The 19,273-nt window shown below is 38.6% G+C and overlaps 2 pseudogenes; both read right to left on the reverse strand.

Moving 5' to 3' along the window:
* Positions 1 to 16,674, reverse strand: part of LOC148691182 (cellulose synthase-like protein G3) — a 48,389-nt pseudogene extending 31,715 nt beyond the window's left edge.
* Positions 16,675 to 17,295: 621 nt separating this feature from the next.
* Positions 17,296 to 17,862, reverse strand: LOC148691183 (cellulose synthase-like protein G3 pseudogene; annotated as a pseudogene).
* Between the last annotated feature and the right edge of the window lie 1,411 nt (positions 17,863 to 19,273).

The raw sequence follows: 19,273 nt of genomic DNA on the forward strand, positions 1-19,273 counted from the left end.
AGGAAGAGAAGAGGGCCTAAACGTTCATACAATTCAAGTTTGAGTTGTTGGAATGTTTAGGCGTTTCTTTGATTTCAATGTTTAATTTCAATTCTCTTTGTTTTGTATGAGGAACTAAACCCCCCTTTAGCTAGGGGGGGATTCGAAATATATGTTTATGCTTGCATTTTGATTTGATTACTTCTAATTGCGTTTCATAAGTTGTGGATTCAATTTGTTTAACCGTTTGATTGATAACTTATTTATGTATGTTTATTAAGAATGCGCGCTTAATTTTCATGCATGAATATGACGCTAGAATATAAGTGAGTTTCACCTAATCGTTATGAACTTATATTCACAAGTAGTGAAGGTTGCTTATAAACAATCGCGTTAAACGAATTCTTGGCATAAGTTTCATGCAATCATAGTAACGAATGCCTCGTCAACACTTATAGTTTTCATGATGCTTAATGATTCTTGCTTGTTTCTCTATTATGCAATTCATGTAGGGAACTTGTGAGGAATGCTTTGGGTTGTCGTATGCAATCATCCAATTCATTAACTTAAGGAAAACTTGACGGTTAATTTAAGCGGACCTAATTAACCCGGGGTGTTGAGAATTCATGGTTTATTGAAATGCAATTGGAAATCATTTTATTATGCAAGTGTAACATGTATGGAGATGAACCCCTTAGCTAGCCATACCATCCATTCATTTCCGTCAATTTCATATTTACAATTTGTTTTCTTTACAATCTATCCATTTTAGTTTAAATTCGTCCAAAATCAATCCCCCCATATTTCGTTTAAAGTCTTAGTCTTAATCTTTCTTATTTTTAATTTTGAATTCTTCGAGTTTAGTATAGCATTTTAGTTTGTGTTTTTAAAAGCATTTTGAGTCTTTTGATTTGTTTTAGTGTTTTAAAGTTTAGTTTTACATTCTTTGAGTCTAGTTTAGTGTTTTATATTATGTTTTTACGTTTTTAAGTCAAATCCAAGTGATTAACAATCCCTCCTAATCCCCGGTCCAGAACGATCCCTACTTATACTTATACTACAATTGTCAAAAAGAGGGTTTAATTTGTGTGCGTATAAATCTCGCATCACATATCCCTTCATTTTCTGCATATTTTCTCTTCATTCCAACCACTCCAACCACTCCTCATCCCCCAAAAACTCACCTTAGACCTTGTGCTACAACAACGAAGAAGAGAAGAGTGCCTAAACGTTCATACAATTCAAGTTTGAGTTGTTGGAATGTTTAGGTGTTTCTTTGATTTCAATGTTTAAATTCAATTTTCTTTGTTTTGTAATGGAAGAGAAGAGTGCCTAAACGTTCATACAATTCAAGTTTGAGTTGTTGGAATGTTTAGGTGTTTCTTTGATTTCAAAGTTATGAGGAACTAAACCCCCCTTTAGCTAGGGGGTGATTCAAAATACATGTTTATGCTTGCAATATGAATTGATTACTTTTGGTTGGAATTTCATAAGTTGTGGATTCAATTTGTTTAACCGTTTGAATGAATATGACGCTAGAATATAAGTGAGTTTCACCTAATAGTTACGAACTTATATTCACAAGTAGTGGAGGTTGCTTATAAACAATCGCGTTAAACGAATTCTTGGCATAAGTTTCATGCGTATTCCATAGTAACGAATGCCTCGTCAATGTTTATGATTTCCGTTGAACTTAATGATCTTTGTTGAATGTCTCTATCATGCGTATTCCATAGTTAGGGACTTTGATTAAGAATAATTTGGTTGTAATGCGTATTCCATTCAATCCAACGAATCTAGGGAAATCTGAAAGTTAATTTAAGCGGACCTAATTAACTTGGAGCATTGAGTTTCATAATTTATCGAAAGACCAACCGAAAATCAATCTTGTATGCAAATGTAACATTTGTGGAGAAGAACCCCTTAGCTATTTCATCATCCATCTTTTCATCACATTCATCTTTACTATCTGTTTTAAATTATAATCTGTCCGTTTAATTTAATCTCGTCCAACCACAATCACCCCCCCTTATTTTGTTAAAGTCTTAATCATTTGATTTGTCTTATTTTATGTTTTTGAGTATTTGGAGTCTTTTAAACTTGTTTTGAGTCTTTTAGTTTGTCTTAGTGTTTTAAAAGTTAGTTTTATTTATTTGAGTCAAGTATTTAGCATCCCTAGTTAATCCCCGGTTAGAACGATCCCTACTTACATCATTACTACAATTGTCACAAATAGGGTTTAGTTTGTGTGCGTATAAATCTCGCATCAAATTTTGGCGCCGTTGCCGGGGATTGGCAAATTTGCTAATCCCTTATCTTGAGTCTTGTTTAAATTGTTTAGTTTCTGTTTTGTTTTAATTTTTTTTTTTGCACCGTGTGTATGTGTTTTGTTTTTTTTTTTTGCCAAGTCTATTAAGTTGATTACTTATCTTGTTTACTCTTGTGTGTAGGTACTAGTTTATGACCCGTAGCTCACAACCTGTTCGTGAGCATATCTCCGACTTTGACGGTGATTTCGAGAGGACTTTGAGAAGGAAAAAGAAATCACAAGCATCTAATCCTCCTAGTCCCGAACCTGAATTTAAAGAAGAAGTACCAACCATGGCAGTGGACAATCGGACCATCAAGGAGCTCTCTGCCTCAGGTATGGGCAATGCCGCTCCTTTATGCATACAATACCCTACGGCAGCTGAAGGTAAGACAGAAGAATTTGAACTTAAGTCTAGTTTATTACATCATATTCCTAAATTCCATGGGTTGTCCATGGAAGATCCTAACAAACATCTTAAGGAATTTGAGGTAGTTTGCTCATGTATGACACCCGTCAACGTTGATGGGAGTATTTTGAAGATGAAGGCCTTTCCATTCTCACTTATGGACAAGGCCAAAGATTGGTTGTTTGAATTGTCTCCTGGAACTGTAAATTCTTGGGAAAGTATGAAACGTGCATTCTTAGAGAAATTCTTTCCCACTGCAAAGATCATTCTCTTGAGGAAACGAATTAGTGGCATTCAACAAAATCAAGGTGAGTCGTTCCCATCTTATTATGAACGTTTTAAATCACTTGTTGCTTCATGTCCACAGCACCAAATGAAGGAGGAGCTGCTCATTCAATATTTCTATGAGGGACTCATTCCCATGGAACGTCAAATGCTAGATGCTTTGGCGGGTGGTGCATTAGTGGACAAGAATCTAATGGATGCCAAAGCTCTAATTGCCAACCAAGCACACAACGCTCAACAATATGAAGGTGTTGGACAAAGAGAGGGGCCACGACAACAAAGTGTGAATGAGGTAAGTGCAATTTCTGATATTCAGTCACAATTGGCTAATCTTACTTCTCTCGTGTCTCAGGTTGTCAAGGGGTCAAAACCACAAGAAAACCAAGTGTGTGGCGTGTGTTCAATGCAAGGGCATCCATCGGAGACGTGCCCTCAGTTAATAGAGAATGGAGGTTGGGAATCTGCCAATGCCGTGGGTTTTGGGAACCAAAATCAACCACGCCATGATCCATACTCTAATACCTACAATCCGGGTTGGATGGACCATCCAAATTTCAAATGGCGGGATCCTCAACAACCCCAACAACAAGGAGGATTTAGGCAGCAACCACCGGGCTTTTATACAAAGCCATTCATCCCCAATCAAAACCAAGTGCAATCTACCCCAACAACCTCAGGTATGTCTTTGGATAATGATCAAGTTGTTAAGTTACTTACTACTTTGACGCAGGAAGTACAAACTCAAAATAAGGAGAGACAAATCCAAGACAAACGGGTGGATAATTTGGAGAAGCAAATGGGTCAAATTGCCGAGTTTATGGGGCAAATTAGAGAACAAGGCACATTGCCTAGTTCAACCATTATGAACCCGAAGGAAGGATTTGAAACCGCTAAGGCCATCATGTTGAGAAGTGGTAAACAGGTTGGAACAGACTCAAATACATCCAAATCAAGTCAAGACGAGGAGGACAAGTTGCTGCAAGAAGAAGCACGGGGAGCAAAGCCCACGGCCAAGGATGACCAAACCTTGCCGAATTCATCTAGTCCTCCTAAACCATTCCAAACCACCAAGGTAAGTCCCAATTCAACTTTTTCTAGTTCTATTCCACTAAATGTGCCCTTTCCTGGCAGGTTTAGGCAATCAAAGAAGGAAGAAGCTGAGAAGGACATTCTAGAGACCTTTCGGAAAGTTCAAGTTAATATTCCGCTCCTTGATGCGATTAAGCAAGTCCCGAGGTATGCTAAGTTTTTAAAAGAACTTTGTACAACAAGGAGAAGGATTTCAAACAAAGAGGTGGTTCAAGTAAGTGAAAATGTCTCTGCTGTGTTACAAAGGAAATTACCCCCTAAATGCAAAGATCCGGGTAGTTTTACAATTCCGTGCGTTATAGGTAATACTAAGTTTGAACAATGCATGTTAGACTTAGGGGCTTCGATTAATGTTATGCCATACTCTATTTATGCATCTATGAACTTAGGTGAGCTTAAAAATGATGGAGTGATAATTCAATTAGCCGATCGTTCTAATGCATATCCAAAGGGTGTTTTGGAAGATGTTTTGGTACAGGTTGGTAACTTGATTTTTCCAGCGGATTTCTACGTGCTTGACATGGAGGATTCACCCCATTCCACCCCATTGCCGATTCTATTAGGGAGGCCCTTCATGAAAACAGCCCGCACCAAGATAGATGTGTTTAAAGGAACTTTAACGATGGAATTTGATGGGGAAGTCATTGATTTCAATCTTTCTGAAAGTATTAAATTTCCTAAGGACGATCATTCTTGCTTTTCTATTGATATAATTGATGATTTGGCGCAGGATTTTCTCGATTGTTTGGAGAGGGATACACTTGAAACAACAATTTCACAAGGAATTGGGCAAAAATCTGGTTTTGCCGTGCCTAGAAGTGTGGAGGAGGCCGAGATAGTGGCTGCCCTTGAGTCACTACCTCAACACCATGGTAAGCCTTCTAACCCAATTTCAATTTCAGTTTCCACTAATAAGTTGTTACCCTCAGTGATTCAGGCACCCGTACTTGAGCTTAAACCGTTGCCCGATCATTTAAAGTACGTCTATCTGGGAGACAACGAGACATTGCCAGTCATTGTCTCCTCATCACTCACCGCCATAGAGGAGGAGAATTTGATCCGAGTGTTGAAAGAGCACAAGACGGCCATTGGGTGGACTTTGGCCGATATTAGGGGAATTAGCCCGACTACGTGCATGCATCGCATACTTCTAGAGGAGGGGGCTAAACCAACTCGAGAGGCTCAGAGCCGTCTCAACCCTCCAATGATGGAAGTTGTGAAAAAGGAGATTATCAAACTTCTTGATTGTGGAGTGATTTATCCGATCTCTGATAGTCGTTGGGTGTCACTGGTGCAATGTGTTCCAAAGAAGTCCGGAGTGACAGTGGTGAAGAATGCCGAGAATGAGCTTGTGCCAACCCGTATCCAAACAGGTTGGCGTGTGTGCATTGATTATAGGAAGCTCAACGCCACCACAAGGAAGGATCACTTCCCTTTGCCGTTCATTGATCAAATGCTTGAAAGGTTAGCCGGTCATTCTTTTTATTGTTTCCTTGATGGTTATTCTGGATATAATCAGATTGTCATAGCGCCGGATGACCAAGAAAAGACAACTTTCACGTGCCCCTTTGGTACTTTTGCTTATCGTCGCATGCCTTTTGGTTTATGCAATGCTCCGGCCACGTTTCAAAGGTGTATGGTAAGTATCTTTTCAGATTTTGTGGAAAAGATTATTGAGGTATTTATGGATGATTTCAGTGTGTTTGGTGATTCATTTGATGATTGTTTGGAAAATCTCACAATAATTTTGAAACGATGTGTAGAAACTAACCTTGTGCTTAATTGGGAAAAATGTCACTTTATGGTTAGACAAGGCATAGTTCTAGGGCATATTGTTTCTGAAAGAGGAATTGAAGTGGATAAATCGAAAATAGATCTTGTGCGCTACTTACCCTCTCCTACTTCGGTTCGAGAGGTTCGTTCGTTTCTTGGTCATGCAGGATTTTATAGGCGATTTATCAAGGACTTCTCCAAGATCTCAAACCCTCTTTGCCGTCTCCTCCAGAAAGATGTGGCATTTGACTTCAACAAGGAGTGTGAGAAGGCGTTCAATCACCTCAAAGAAATGCTAACTTCGGCCCCTATCATAGTTCCACCGGATTGGAGCCTTCCTTTTGAGCTTATGTGCGATGCTTCCGATTACGCATTAGGAGCTGTTTTGGGGCAAAGGAAGGAAAAGAGGCCGCATGTTATCTATTATGCCTCTCGGACTTTAAATGATGCACAATTGAATTATTCTACCACTGAAAAAGAACTTCTTGCTGTTGTATTTGCTTTAGATAAATTTCGTTCTTATTTGCTTGGTACTAAAGTTATTATTTATACTGACCATGCAGCATTGAAGTATTTGTTCACCAAGAAAGAGGCCAAACCACGACTCATTCGTTGGATGCTTCTTCTCCAAGAATTCGATATCGAAATCCGGGACAAGAAAGGAAGTGAAAACGTGGTGGCTGACCACTTGAGCCGTATGGTGCATGAGGAGGATGCCGTGCCTATCATAGAGACATTCCCAGATGAGCAACTGATGTCCGTCAAGGTAAGTGAACCCTGGTATGCTGATTTGGTGAATTATTTAGTGTCTAAACATGTTCCTAGTGAATTACTTAAACACCAATGTGATAAATTGAAGAAAGAGGCACGGTTTTATGTGTAGGATGACCCGTATTTATGGAAATATTGCCCTGACCAAGTTATACGTAGGTGTGTGCACGATTCTGAGTTTAATGCTATTCTAACCTTTTGTCACACTTATGCTTGTGGGGGACACTTTGGCACTCAAAGAACAGCACTTAAGGTGTTAGAATGTGGTTTCTATTGGCCTACCATTTTTAGGGATGCTAGAACATTTTGCATGTCTTGTGATAGATGCCAAAGAACGGGCAATATTGGTCCTAAACAACAAATGCCGCAAACCCCCATTTTTAGTGTTGAAATCTTTGACGTTTGGGGTATTGATTTTATGGGTCCCTTTCCTTCTTCACATGGGTTTCTGTATATATTGCTTGCTGTGGACTATGTGTCGAAATGGGTGGAAGCAAAAGCCACCCGAACTAATGATTCTCGAGTGGTTGCAGATTTTGTGAAAACTAACATTTTTGCAAGGTTTGGAATGCCACGAGTGCTAATCAGTGATGGAGGTTCCCATTTTTGCAATCGAACCATCGAGGCATTGCTCAAGAAATACAATGTCATGCATAAGGTGGCCACACCTTATCATCCTCAAACGAGCGGGCAAGCCGAGGTTTCGAATAGGGAAATCAAGCAGATTCTTGAGAAGACCGTGGGGTCTACAAGGAAGGATTGGAGTTTGCGCTTAAACGATGCATTGTGGGCGTATCGCACTGCCTACAAAACCCCCATTGGGATGTCACCTTTTCGGCTCATCTATGGGAAACCATGCCATCTTCCCGTCGAATTAGAGCATCGTGCACATTGAGCCGTCAAAACATTCAATATGGACCTTGATGCTGCAGGTTTACATAGGAAACTTCAATTGTGTGAGCTTGATGAAATCCGAAATGAAGCATATGAGAATGCCCGGATTTACAAGGAGAAAACGAAGGCATTCCATGACAAGATGATTCGTGCCAAGACGTTCTCTATTGGGCAGAAAGTGTTGTTGTTCAATTCTCGCCTTCGGTTGTTTCCGGGTAAGTTGCGTTCCAAATGGGTTGGTCCTTTTATTGTCACTAATGTTTTCCCTCATGGTGCAGTACAAATCAAAAGTTCAAGGACGCAGCAAGAATTCAAAGTGAATGGGCATCGATTGAAGCCCTATTACGAGACGTTTGAGGAGCATGTCGTGGAGGGGGTACCCCTCCATGCCGTGGAACCTAGTCAAGCTTAAACGGAGGTACCGTCCGGCTGCAAGACGTAAAAGAAAGCGCTACTTGGGAGGCAACCCATGCATTCAACAAAGGAAGACTTAGAAAGCACTCCAATTCCAGATTCCTAAAAACTCTTCTCTTTGTTGCTATTTCGTTTCTGCCTTGTTAGGTTGTTTAGTTGTTATTGTTTGTTTGTTTATTAATTGTGTGAGTTTATGATTGTAACTTTGAGAAAATGTTTGATTTATTGATAGGCACTGCTAAACAAAGAAAGATGGTGCTTCACAAAGGTTGTTTGCTTGAGGCCCCACTACGTGGCTTTACTCTTGAAGCGGAAGGCGTAGGAACAGAAGGCATAGGAGCGGAAGGCATCGGAGCGGAAGGCATCGGAGCTAGAGCATTCCAGGCCTCAATACTTGGCCAAGCGCTGGATGAGCCAGGAAAAAGGTGCCTCTGGAGATAAGCAGAAAACCTTTGACGGTCGCTTTGAATCCGACCCTCAGATTCTTGCAGCTCATCAAGCTTCCTCTTCATGCCCAACGAATAGTTATTTGCAAGCACATGCAAACTTCTATTCTCGTACTTAAGCTGCTGGATCTCCTGCTTGAGACTTTCCACCTCTGCCATCAATGATTCCACCTGACGGGAGCGGGCAAGCAGGCGTTGGCCCATGTTGGACACAGAACTCGCACACTGAACACTAAGTGCGAGGGACTCTTGAACGGCCAACTCATCGGACCGTCCTGACAGCAGCCTACTATCTTTTGGAGTGAGGAGGTTCCTAGCTACTATTGTAGCTGTTGTGGCGTCCTGCATCACGGAGTCTTCACCTGAAAGAGGACCGTTAAAAGATAAGAAAGAAGGGCGCCATACGTTACCTTGACGCGGCGCGCCCGTTTCACTGCTGAGACTCAATTCTAAGCTAAGGTTCGATGGGTTTGCCATTTTTCAAAAGTGTTCAAAGAGATGGGATGGATGGAGTTAATTCTCAAAGGGCCGGAGTCGATTTTCAAGAATGGGAAATCTTCAGAATGTGTTTGTTGGCGGTGATCGATACATCTATAAGAAGCCAAGGCGACGCGTCCACCGATTCAAAAAGCCGGAATTTCCGGCGTAATTTTGGCGACGCTTTCTCGGTTTTTCAGAAGACGCGTTCAACCTTGTCAAAAGATTTCTTCTTTTCAGACAACACGTGGAAGCCATCATCGCAACTACACATCTTTAGCCGACAAGCGCAAAGTTCGGCGACGCTTTCTCTGCTTTTCAGAAAACGAGTGCAACTTTGTCAAAAGGAGCCGCATCCGCACTACTACGTGTCGTTCAGAAAGCAAAGGGGCGTCGTTCAGAAATCGAAGAGGCGCCACTATTTCAAAAAGCCGGATTTGCGGGATCAAAACGTTTGTCGACAAGGGTAAAAGAACAATACCACCACTTGATATTATCTCTATATATGTCGACCTTCGTTTTTTTTTTTTTTGCAAGGCAAACCTGAAGAAAAATGCCCAACTCTCTCTCACCTCTGAGGGCGCACTCCCAGCAAAGCCTCTTGAAACACTCAATTTTTTCTCCCCCAAAGAAGATACCAGGAACCTGGAGTACAAATGAGGCAGAAGGTAACGGTCGATCGAAGCATGTGGAGACAACCACAACAAATACATGTGCTGCTTCATTCGCTGTTTCTTCAAAAGCAAAGGTATCTCATATCATCAAGGTCTAAAGCAAAAGTATCTCATATCATGCTCTTTCCCTGTCTTTTTCTTTGTCCTTGTTCTTACTCGCATAGCAAAGTAAAAGAAGCAATCAGCCGGCACTTGGAGTCAGTCTTCCGATCTGGAGCCAACTGCCTGGAATCTATTCCTGATTGCTTACCTAGCGTTGCTCTCGAGTAGTCATCTTCAACGGTTGATACACTTCCAGAGAAAGGACCACTCCTGCAAAGATTGAACAAAGAAACAGATAAAAGGGGTAAGCTCAGACCTTCGGGGGAAACCAAAAGAACCATCCTGCTGCCCAGTTCAAGAAGTAGCACAAAGGAAAATCAACAATGGGTGGAAACCAGTTCAAGAGTAAGCCTGTGGAATCACCAAGATCAAGCCTCAATGCAATCACCAAAGAGAAGATGGAATTTACACTCCATAACCAGATTTGCGTCTCTAAACTCTTCTCTTTGTTAGTTACATTCTGCCATGTTTAGTATGTTTAGTGCTGTTTGTGTGTTTACTTATGTTTTGTGTGAATCTATGCTTAAAACATTGAGGACAATGTTTGATTTAAGTGTGGGGGGGGTAACTAAGTATATTTAATGCAAATTCGTTGGATTTTATCACCCATTACTTCAAATGTTGTTCCTTGCTGTTTTAAGGTGTTTTTAAGTTGTTTTAGAGTGTTTTTAGTGTGTTTTGTTTTATAACTCCGAAAATCACATAAAAATTTGAAAAACATGTTTTGAAAAGCCTAAAAAGAGTGTTTTGAGTCGTTTTTGTGTGTTTGTGTCTTAGGGTACCTTCCAACAAAATGACAAGGATTTGGTTTGTAATTGCATGACTGTTAAAGAGAGTTACAAACATGGATGAAAGTTTGATTTACTCTTGGTATATGCTTGGTTATGGTTATAATGTATGACTTCACATGCAATCATAAAAGAAAAATTCGTTTTTGTAACATGCTTGAAGGAAGGAACTCATAATAACGCTACATCCCTGTGAGACTCGAGCCATTACCTTCTTTGGAGAGTTATATTCTGTGATTCTTTGTTTTCTAAAGTTGTTGCATGATCTCATTATTCCTTGCTTGGTTGCTACTTAGAATGCAATTGTATCATGATAGAACTAAATGCTAGAACTTATATCCATTTCATTCAAAGCATGACATTGAATTGCATAACATATATCAAGATGAAGTTGTGTAGTTGCCACCATAGCCAAATAGCCTTACTTCCCATATTTCGTATATATTAGTTTTAACCCCGTTGAGCCTCGTTTAGCCTATTTTCTTTGCTAACCACATCACCCCTTACCTAGCCTAGTGTAGGACAGTCCACACCCTTGTTCTTAAATGATAGTGAGCATGACTTAAATGAATTCCTTTTGAGTACATTATGAAAGAAAATAAGTGTGGGGGAGAATGTTTTGTTCTTAAGCGTTTATGTATGTTTTGAGAGTCAAAAGAAAAGAAAAAAATTGTGAAAAACATATGAAAAAGAAAAACAGAAAAGAAAAGAAAGAAAGAAAGAAAAAAGAGCTTGTTCTCCCTTTTTGTTCAAAAGTTGAGTTTTCATTCAAAAGTGAATTCTAAGTTAATTTAAATTCTTTGCTCGCTATTTCTTTAAGAACCTTTGTTTTCCATATCCCTTCTTTGTTAGCCAAACACTTTTTAGCCCCGTTACACCCCTTTGACTTCTATCTTGATCGTTATGTGTTTAATAATGTGGAGTTTGGAATTGATATGAGCATATGGTGTCACTGGTTCTTGCATCTAAGTAGTAGCATTCCATTCATGAGATCATACCTAAACATGCTTATTAACTCCAGAAATTGCTTCCTTTGAAATACATATATGTGAGTGTTCATTTTTATGTTTACATCAATCTTCTCACATATACCTAGTGTAGGGTGTGTAGTCAGAAAATCTGTGTGAAAAACGAGAGTATATCTTGTAAGGATTTGAGCAAATTCTCTAAGGCATGTTACTACATTCGAAATGTGTTTTAAATGCTTAATTGTGAACTAGTATGTGGTGACTATGATTAAAAATGTACTTAAGTGTAGAGATGGCTAAAATCTGTGGGAATAATGATTTTTAACTTGTTATGTGCATTGGAAATCCGTGAGACGATTGTTGGAAGGTGTAGGTGGTGTTTTGTTCGTTTTGTCTAGTTTCGTGTTCTTTTGTTGTTTTGTTTTGCTCGAGGACTAGCAAAAGATAAGTGTGGGGGTATTTGATAGGAGCATATTTAGGCGACTTACTTTGCTTGTTCTCGTGCATTTACGTTGTGTTTCTTTAGTTATTTTAGTCCTTTATGCTTCTTTTGTGTGTTTTCAGGATAATAAGACGTGTTTGACGAAAGGATGCATTGTGGAGTGTTTTGGAGCACTATTGGGCTAAGGATGGATAGCTTATACTTGGAGCCCAAGTGTTGGATGAAATTGAAGGCCTTGTATGCACTTGAAGACACAAAACAATGGCCCTAACCCAATCACATAACACCTTGCCATGGGCTTAACACAAACACCATTCCTTGCCATGCAAGGATGAGCAATTTGGGTCCATTTCATGTACTTAAACTCTAGCCCAATCCACAATCACTTCAAATCCATGCAAAACCTTTCAACACCCTTTAATCATCCCCCTTTAAGTTATGATTTTATTTCCTAACCCTACATGCATTATTTATTAGCATCTTCACATGCATTCACACACACTTTACACATTCAAACACTAGCCAAAACTGTGAGCTCCCATTCCCTTATGCCATTTTCAGATTTCCACCCACTAACCTAGTCATCAACACATGCATTCCCTTCACATTCACCCACATGCACTCCCACTCTTTAATCATATGCACTCCCATCATAAATCCATCCCATTTTCAGCCATTACACTTCATCATTGCAGCCACATTTCCAACCCACATGCACATTCAATCATTCACACTTGCACCCTTTATTCTTCATCATTTCAGCCATGTATAAGTAGTCTTGCATTTGCAGAAAATCCACTTCCTTTACACATGCATTCATCATCATCACTCTAGTTTTAATTCACATGCAAAACCATCAACACATGCACCCATCACCAAAACACTTATCTTTGCCGTGAGTTCCCTTGAAATTCCAGCTTTCCCATTCATCATTTCACCAACAATTCAGCCACATTCCACATGCATAACCAACCTAGTGTCACTCCCATTCATTCCCTTTAATCATTCAGCCACCATCATACATTTATTCTCTTCCCAAACACATACACAACCTGCCATCATTCCAGAAAACACACTCAATGCCGTGGGCTTTCAATGCAATTCCAGCATCTTCACATGCAATTCCAGCTTTCACATGCTTTCCTAGCTGTTTGTTCATCATTAATTAGCCACTTGCATGCTTAAACAAACAGCCATTTACACCTTCATTCTCCTATAAAAGCCCTTGCATTCACTCCCCATAACATCTCATTTTTCATACACAACACACAACACAAAATCCTCCATTCTTGCCGTGCATATCCCTTCATTTTCTGCATATTTTCTCTTCATTCCAACCACTCCAACCACTCCTCATCCCCCAAAAACTCACCTTAGACCTTGTGCTACAACAACGAAGAAGAGAAGAGTGCCTAAACGTTCATACAATTCAAGTTTGAGTTGTTGGAATGTTTAGGTGTTTCTTTGATTTCAATGTTTAAATTCAATTTTCTTTGTTTTGTAATGGAAGAGAAGAGTGCCTAAACGTTCATACAATTCAAGTTTGAGTTGTTGGAATGTTTAGGTGTTTCTTTGATTTCAAAGTTATGAGGAACTAAACCCCCCTTTAGCTAGGGGGTGATTCAAAATACATGTTTATGCTTGCAATATGAATTGATTACTTTTGGTTGGAATTTCATAAGTTGTGGATTCAATTTGTTTAACCGTTTGAATGAATATGACGCTAGAATATAAGTGAGTTTCACCTAATAGTTACGAACTTATATTCACAAGTAGTGGAGGTTGCTTATAAACAATCGCGTTAAACGAATTCTTGGCATAAGTTTCATGCGTATTCCATAGTAACGAATGCCTCGTCAATGTTTATGATTTCCGTTGAACTTAATGATCTTTGTTGAATGTCTCTATCATGCGTATTCCATAGTTAGGGACTTTGATTAAGAATAATTTGGTTGTAATGCGTATTCCATTCAATCCAACGAATCTAGGGAAATCTGAAAGTTAATTTAAGCGGACCTAATTAACTTGGAGCATTGAGTTTCATAATTTATCGAAAGACCAACCGAAAATCAATCTTGTATGCAAATGTAACATGTGTGGAGAAGAACCCCTTAGCTATTTCATCATCCATCTTTTCATCACATTCATCTTTACTATCTGTTTTAAATTATAATCTGTCCGTTTAATTTAATCTCGTCCAACCACAATCACCCCCCCTTATTTTGTTAAAGTCTTAATCATTTGATTTGTCTTATTTTATGTTTTTGAGTATTTGGAGTCTTTTAAACTTGTTTTGAGTCTTTTAGTTTGTCTTAGTGTTTTAAAAGTTAGTTTTATTTATTTGAGTCAAGTATTTAGCATCCCTAGTTAATCCCCGGTTAGAACGATCCCTACTTACATCATTACTACAATTGTCACAAATAGGGTTTAGTTTGTGTGCGTATAAATCTCGCATCATGCATTTGGGGAATATGAAGAACATTTTGTAGTTTAAATGTGGCAGATGGAGTATTTAAAAAGGAAGAATCAATGTTGTTAATGTTCAAACCTTTACCATCACCAATGTAGACCTTGTCTTCAGCATGATAAAGAGTAGGAGATGAAATGTTACAAATTTCATTGGTGATGTGTGAGGTGGCACCCAAATCACTGATCTAAGAAGGAGAAGACTTTGATGAGAAATGAGCACATATAGTAGCTAGTTTGGTAGGAGGAACTTTGCCAAAGATATCCGGATTCATTCGATCAAAACAATCAATAGCCTCATGACTGCTTGATCCATAGATTTGACAATAATACCACGGGAGCCTTGAGAATTTCCATGAGAGCCTTGATAATTACCACGAAATTTGTTCCCTTTGTAATTTCCACGATGTCCACGAGCATTGCCTCTGTAAGTTCCTCAATGATTGCCTTTGTAATTACCACGATGAGGTTGGGACTAAACAACAAAGGCTTGATGGTGCGGTGGTGTAGGCAAGAGATGAGGCTGTGATTGAGCAACAAAAGCATGAAAAGGCTTTGTGGTGCTAGAGGAGGCAAGTTTCTTCCTTCAAGACATTGACAACTCTGTGGTGAGTAGAAGGCCATGCAATTCATCCAACGTTGTGGTTGAGATACGAAGGAGAATGGAATTAGTGAAGGACTTAAATTCATCAGGCAAACCAGCCAGTGTAGCAGCAATTAAGTCACGATCAATGACCGAAGCACCAGCAGCCATCAAGGCATCAGAAATTTCCTTGATTTGTTGCAGATAATTGTGAACCTTTCTGAATTGATTGGAGACAAGATCGTAACTGATGAATGTGAGCATCTAAGACTCCTCCAAAATGCTGCCATAAATCCCGAGATGATGAAACGCCAACGGTGAACGGAATCACTTCTTAGACATAGTAGAGTTCAACCAGATCAAAAGGTTCTGATCTTTCTCATACCATATCTCAAATGCAGGATTGAGAGATCGATTAGGAAGAAGAGGCGATGGACAGACTTCAATACCATCAACGATGCCAAGAAGCTTATATTTGCGTAGAATGGGAGCAAATAAAGCACGCCACAGAAGATAATTGGAGTGTTTGAGTTTGATTTGCACCATGCTTCCAATGTTTTGGATCATAAGAGAGGCATACGAATTCAAAGAGAACGAGGAATTTGAGGAATTAGGGTTTGGAGCTTGCACCGACTCACTTGGAGAAGACGAAGCAGACGTTAACGCCATTGACAAATTGCAGAGAGAGAAATACCAATCGACTACAAAAAGGTTGGGATCGAAGAAGGACAATGAAGAATTTCAGCAAGATTGATGAAGAAAAATCAGAGATTGGGAGTGAAAGCGAAGAGGATGGAGGGAGAGAGAGCTGTGAGGTGAGACAGGCGTGATACCATATAGAAACTGAAGGTTACTTTTTCATTCAATATCCTAAATAATTACAATAGATTTATTATAGATAGTCTTGGGCTTTTCTATCAGATTGCACTAATACCCTTAACTAAAATAACAATTTACAACAATGACACTAACAAACTCTAACGAACTCTTATCAGCACTTTGATGACTATATTTAAGCTTCTTTATTGCAAACTTGGCAGCCTCCATGAAAGAAAAGAGAGTCAGCGCCGAGCCCCCTTCATCCTAAACATACACCGAAAGCTTCTCTGTCAGGTAATCATAAGCCATGATCGACAAGGCCGTGTTCACCACGTTCGTTGGTGGCTCCTTGTACGGATCGGCAGTGCATATGAACACGTCCAATGCAGGAACATCCAATTCTTGTACAACCCTTTTCAGGTTTTTCATCACGGTATATCGGTCGGCATTCGAAAAGATATATTGTGTGGTGGTGAACATGAAAGCAAGAATAGAGTCGAAGACAAGGAAGGTGAGGGTAATGAAGAAAGATGTTGCGGTTGTGGAGTTGAAGAGAGAGAGTGAATGGTGATAGAGAAGGGTTAAGATGGCACACGAATGAACCACCGCGAATAAGCGGTTTGCGGTGGTTTGACGAGAGGGCTTGGACGTGTGGAGTGGGAGGTCGTCATGAGTAGTTGTCATGGTATCTTTGCTGATATGTCACACGCATGGGAAGGAGTTTTAGTTATAGGACTTATACCAGATAGATCTGAATATATTAGAAAATCATTTCACGGTACATGCATATTCCAAATTCCAATTTTATGCTCGTCAAGCATATGAATTATTGTTTTGGCAAGACAAAAATCATTCTTCGGGACATGTGTTTTAAGTGGTCAAGAAAGACTAGAATTCGACTTGATTTTCTCATTTTTCAAATTGATGAACTTATAAGTAATATCGTAAAAACAGATTCAGTGTATTATAATAATGCTAGGTGATAAAATTATAATAATATTGTATAATAAACTTGATACTTATAGTTCAATTTATTTTTATTTTTTCCATATCAATAATTTTTTAAATGTTATGTATTACCGCACTGCGACTTGAATAACATGCATATGATAAAGTTAATATTTTATAATTGAAAAATAATTAAAGGTTCAAATTTTTTCATGGTTCTTATAGTGACTTTATTTTTAATGTGACCCTTATAGTGAAATAGTTGTTAATTAAATACTAGTGGTGAACTCCCTTAGCAATTAAAAGTCCAAATCAAAACTTATGTTAGTATTCTTTTTAAAAACGTGGTTAAAATCGTTATTTTAAACAATTGACACAACTCATAAGCCTAAATCATCTATCCTATGAGTTCTCTAATAACTTTCCATTTCTCAATGATCATCTATGTGCTTTCTTGGGACAATGATTGATGATAATGGATATGTGGACAACCAATGAGGGATGGTCATAATAAGGTTTATAAGTCGTTTTCAGATGTAATTGAAGAAAAAGAGGAAAGATTTCGTGAGAGGCGTATAGATGATCATTTAGAAATGGGATTTCAAACACATACAATTCGCTCGGCTTCTTGGGCTTTTCTATCAGATTGCACTAATACCTTTAACTAAAATAACAATTTACAACAATGACACTAACAAACTCTAACGAACTCTTATCAGCACTTTGATGACTATATTTTAGCTTCTTTATTGCAAACTTGGCAGCCTCCATGAAAGAAAAGAGAGTCAGCGCCGAGCCCCCTTCATCCTAAACATACACCGAAAGCTTCTCTGTCAGGTAATCATAAGCCATGATCGACAAGGCCGTGTTCACCACGTTCATTGGTGACTCCTTGTACGGATCGGCAGTGCATATGAACAAGTCCAATGCAGGAACATCCAATTCTTGTACAACCCCTTTCAGGTTTTTCGTCACGGTATATTGGTCGGCATTCCAAAACATATATTGTGTGGTGGTGAACATGAAAGCAAGAATAGAGTCTGAGACAAGGAAGGTGAGGGTAATGAAGAAAGATGTTGCGGTTGTGAAGTTGAGGAGAGAGAGTGAACGGTGATAGAGAAGGGTTAAGATGGCACACGAATGAACCACCGCGAATAAGCGATTTGTGGTGGTTTGACGAGAGGGCTTGGACGTGTGGAGTGGGAGGTCGTCATGAGTGGTTGTCATGGTGTGTGTTTGCTGCTATGTCACACGCATGGGAAGGAGTTTTAGTTATAGGGCTTATACCAGATAGATCTGAATATATTAACAAAGCATTTCACGGTACATGCATATTCCAAATTCCAATTTTATGCTAGTCAAGCATATGAATTATTGTTTTGGCAAGACAAAAATCATTCTTCGGGACATGTGTTTAAGTGGTAAAGAAAGACTAGAATTCGACTTGATTTTCTCATTTTTCAAATTGATGAACTTATAAGTATTATCGTAAAAACAGATTCAGTGTATTATAATAGTGGTAGGCGATAAAATTATAATAATAGTGTATAACAAACTTGATACTTCTAGTTCAATTTATTTTTATTTTTTTCATATCAATAATTTTTTTAAATGTTATGTATTACCGCACTGCGACTTGAATAACTTGCATATGATAAAGTTAATATTTTATAATTGAAAAATAATTAAAGGTTAAATTTTTTCATGGTCCTTATAGTGACACTGTATTTTTAATGTGACCCCTATAGTGAAAAAGTTGTTAATTAAATACTTGTGGTGAACTCCTTTAGCAATTAAAAGTCCAAATCAAAACTTATGTTAGTATTTTGTTTTAAAACGTGGTTAAAATTGTCATTTTAAACAATTGACACAACTCATAAGCCTAAATCATCTATCCTATGAGTTCTCTAATAACTTCCCATTTCTCAATGATCATCTATGTAATCTGTGGACAACCAATGAGGGATGGTCATAATAAGGTTTATAAGTCGTTTTCAGATTTAATTGAAGAGAAAAAGGAAAGATTTCGTGAAAGGCGTATAGATGATCATTTAGAAATGGGATTTCATACACATACAATTTGCTCGGCTTCTTAGTTAAGAGAATTGTTTGAAATGATGATTTTAACCACGTTTTTAATGAAATACTAATAGAAATTTTGATTCGCACTATAATTGTTAACGAAGTTCACCATAAATATTTAACTAATAATTGTTTCACCACAAAGTTCACATTAAAAATAAAGTGCCACCGCAAAAACCACGAAAGAAATTTGGCCCTAAAAAAAACATTATAACATAAACGCTTTGTTAATACTACATAACGACTACATTGGAAACTTACTTTTCAAAACCTCAAACCCTACACCTCTGAGTACACCCCATAAAATATCATTTATGTTTCCTTTTTCAGTAAAGTTATTCACAAAAGTAATAGAATAATCAAAATCTGTTTTGCAGTCGTGGGCGACATTTCCTTATGGATATATGTAAATCCGATTGGACCATATGAAGTTATAGGTGTATCAGATTCAAATCCTCATCATCAACAAATTATTTAAACGAAGATAGGGTCTGATTTCATGAGTGTGTGTTCTCACGTCGCGCTCCCTCAAACTTGGCCATAGCTTTATCATTTA

This window comes from Pyrus communis, chromosome 14 (genome assembly GCF_041283825.1).
Source record: "Pyrus communis isolate YQ-2024b chromosome 14, ASM4128382v1, whole genome shotgun sequence".
In the NCBI taxonomy this organism is placed as follows: domain Eukaryota; kingdom Viridiplantae; phylum Streptophyta; class Magnoliopsida; order Rosales; family Rosaceae; genus Pyrus; species Pyrus communis.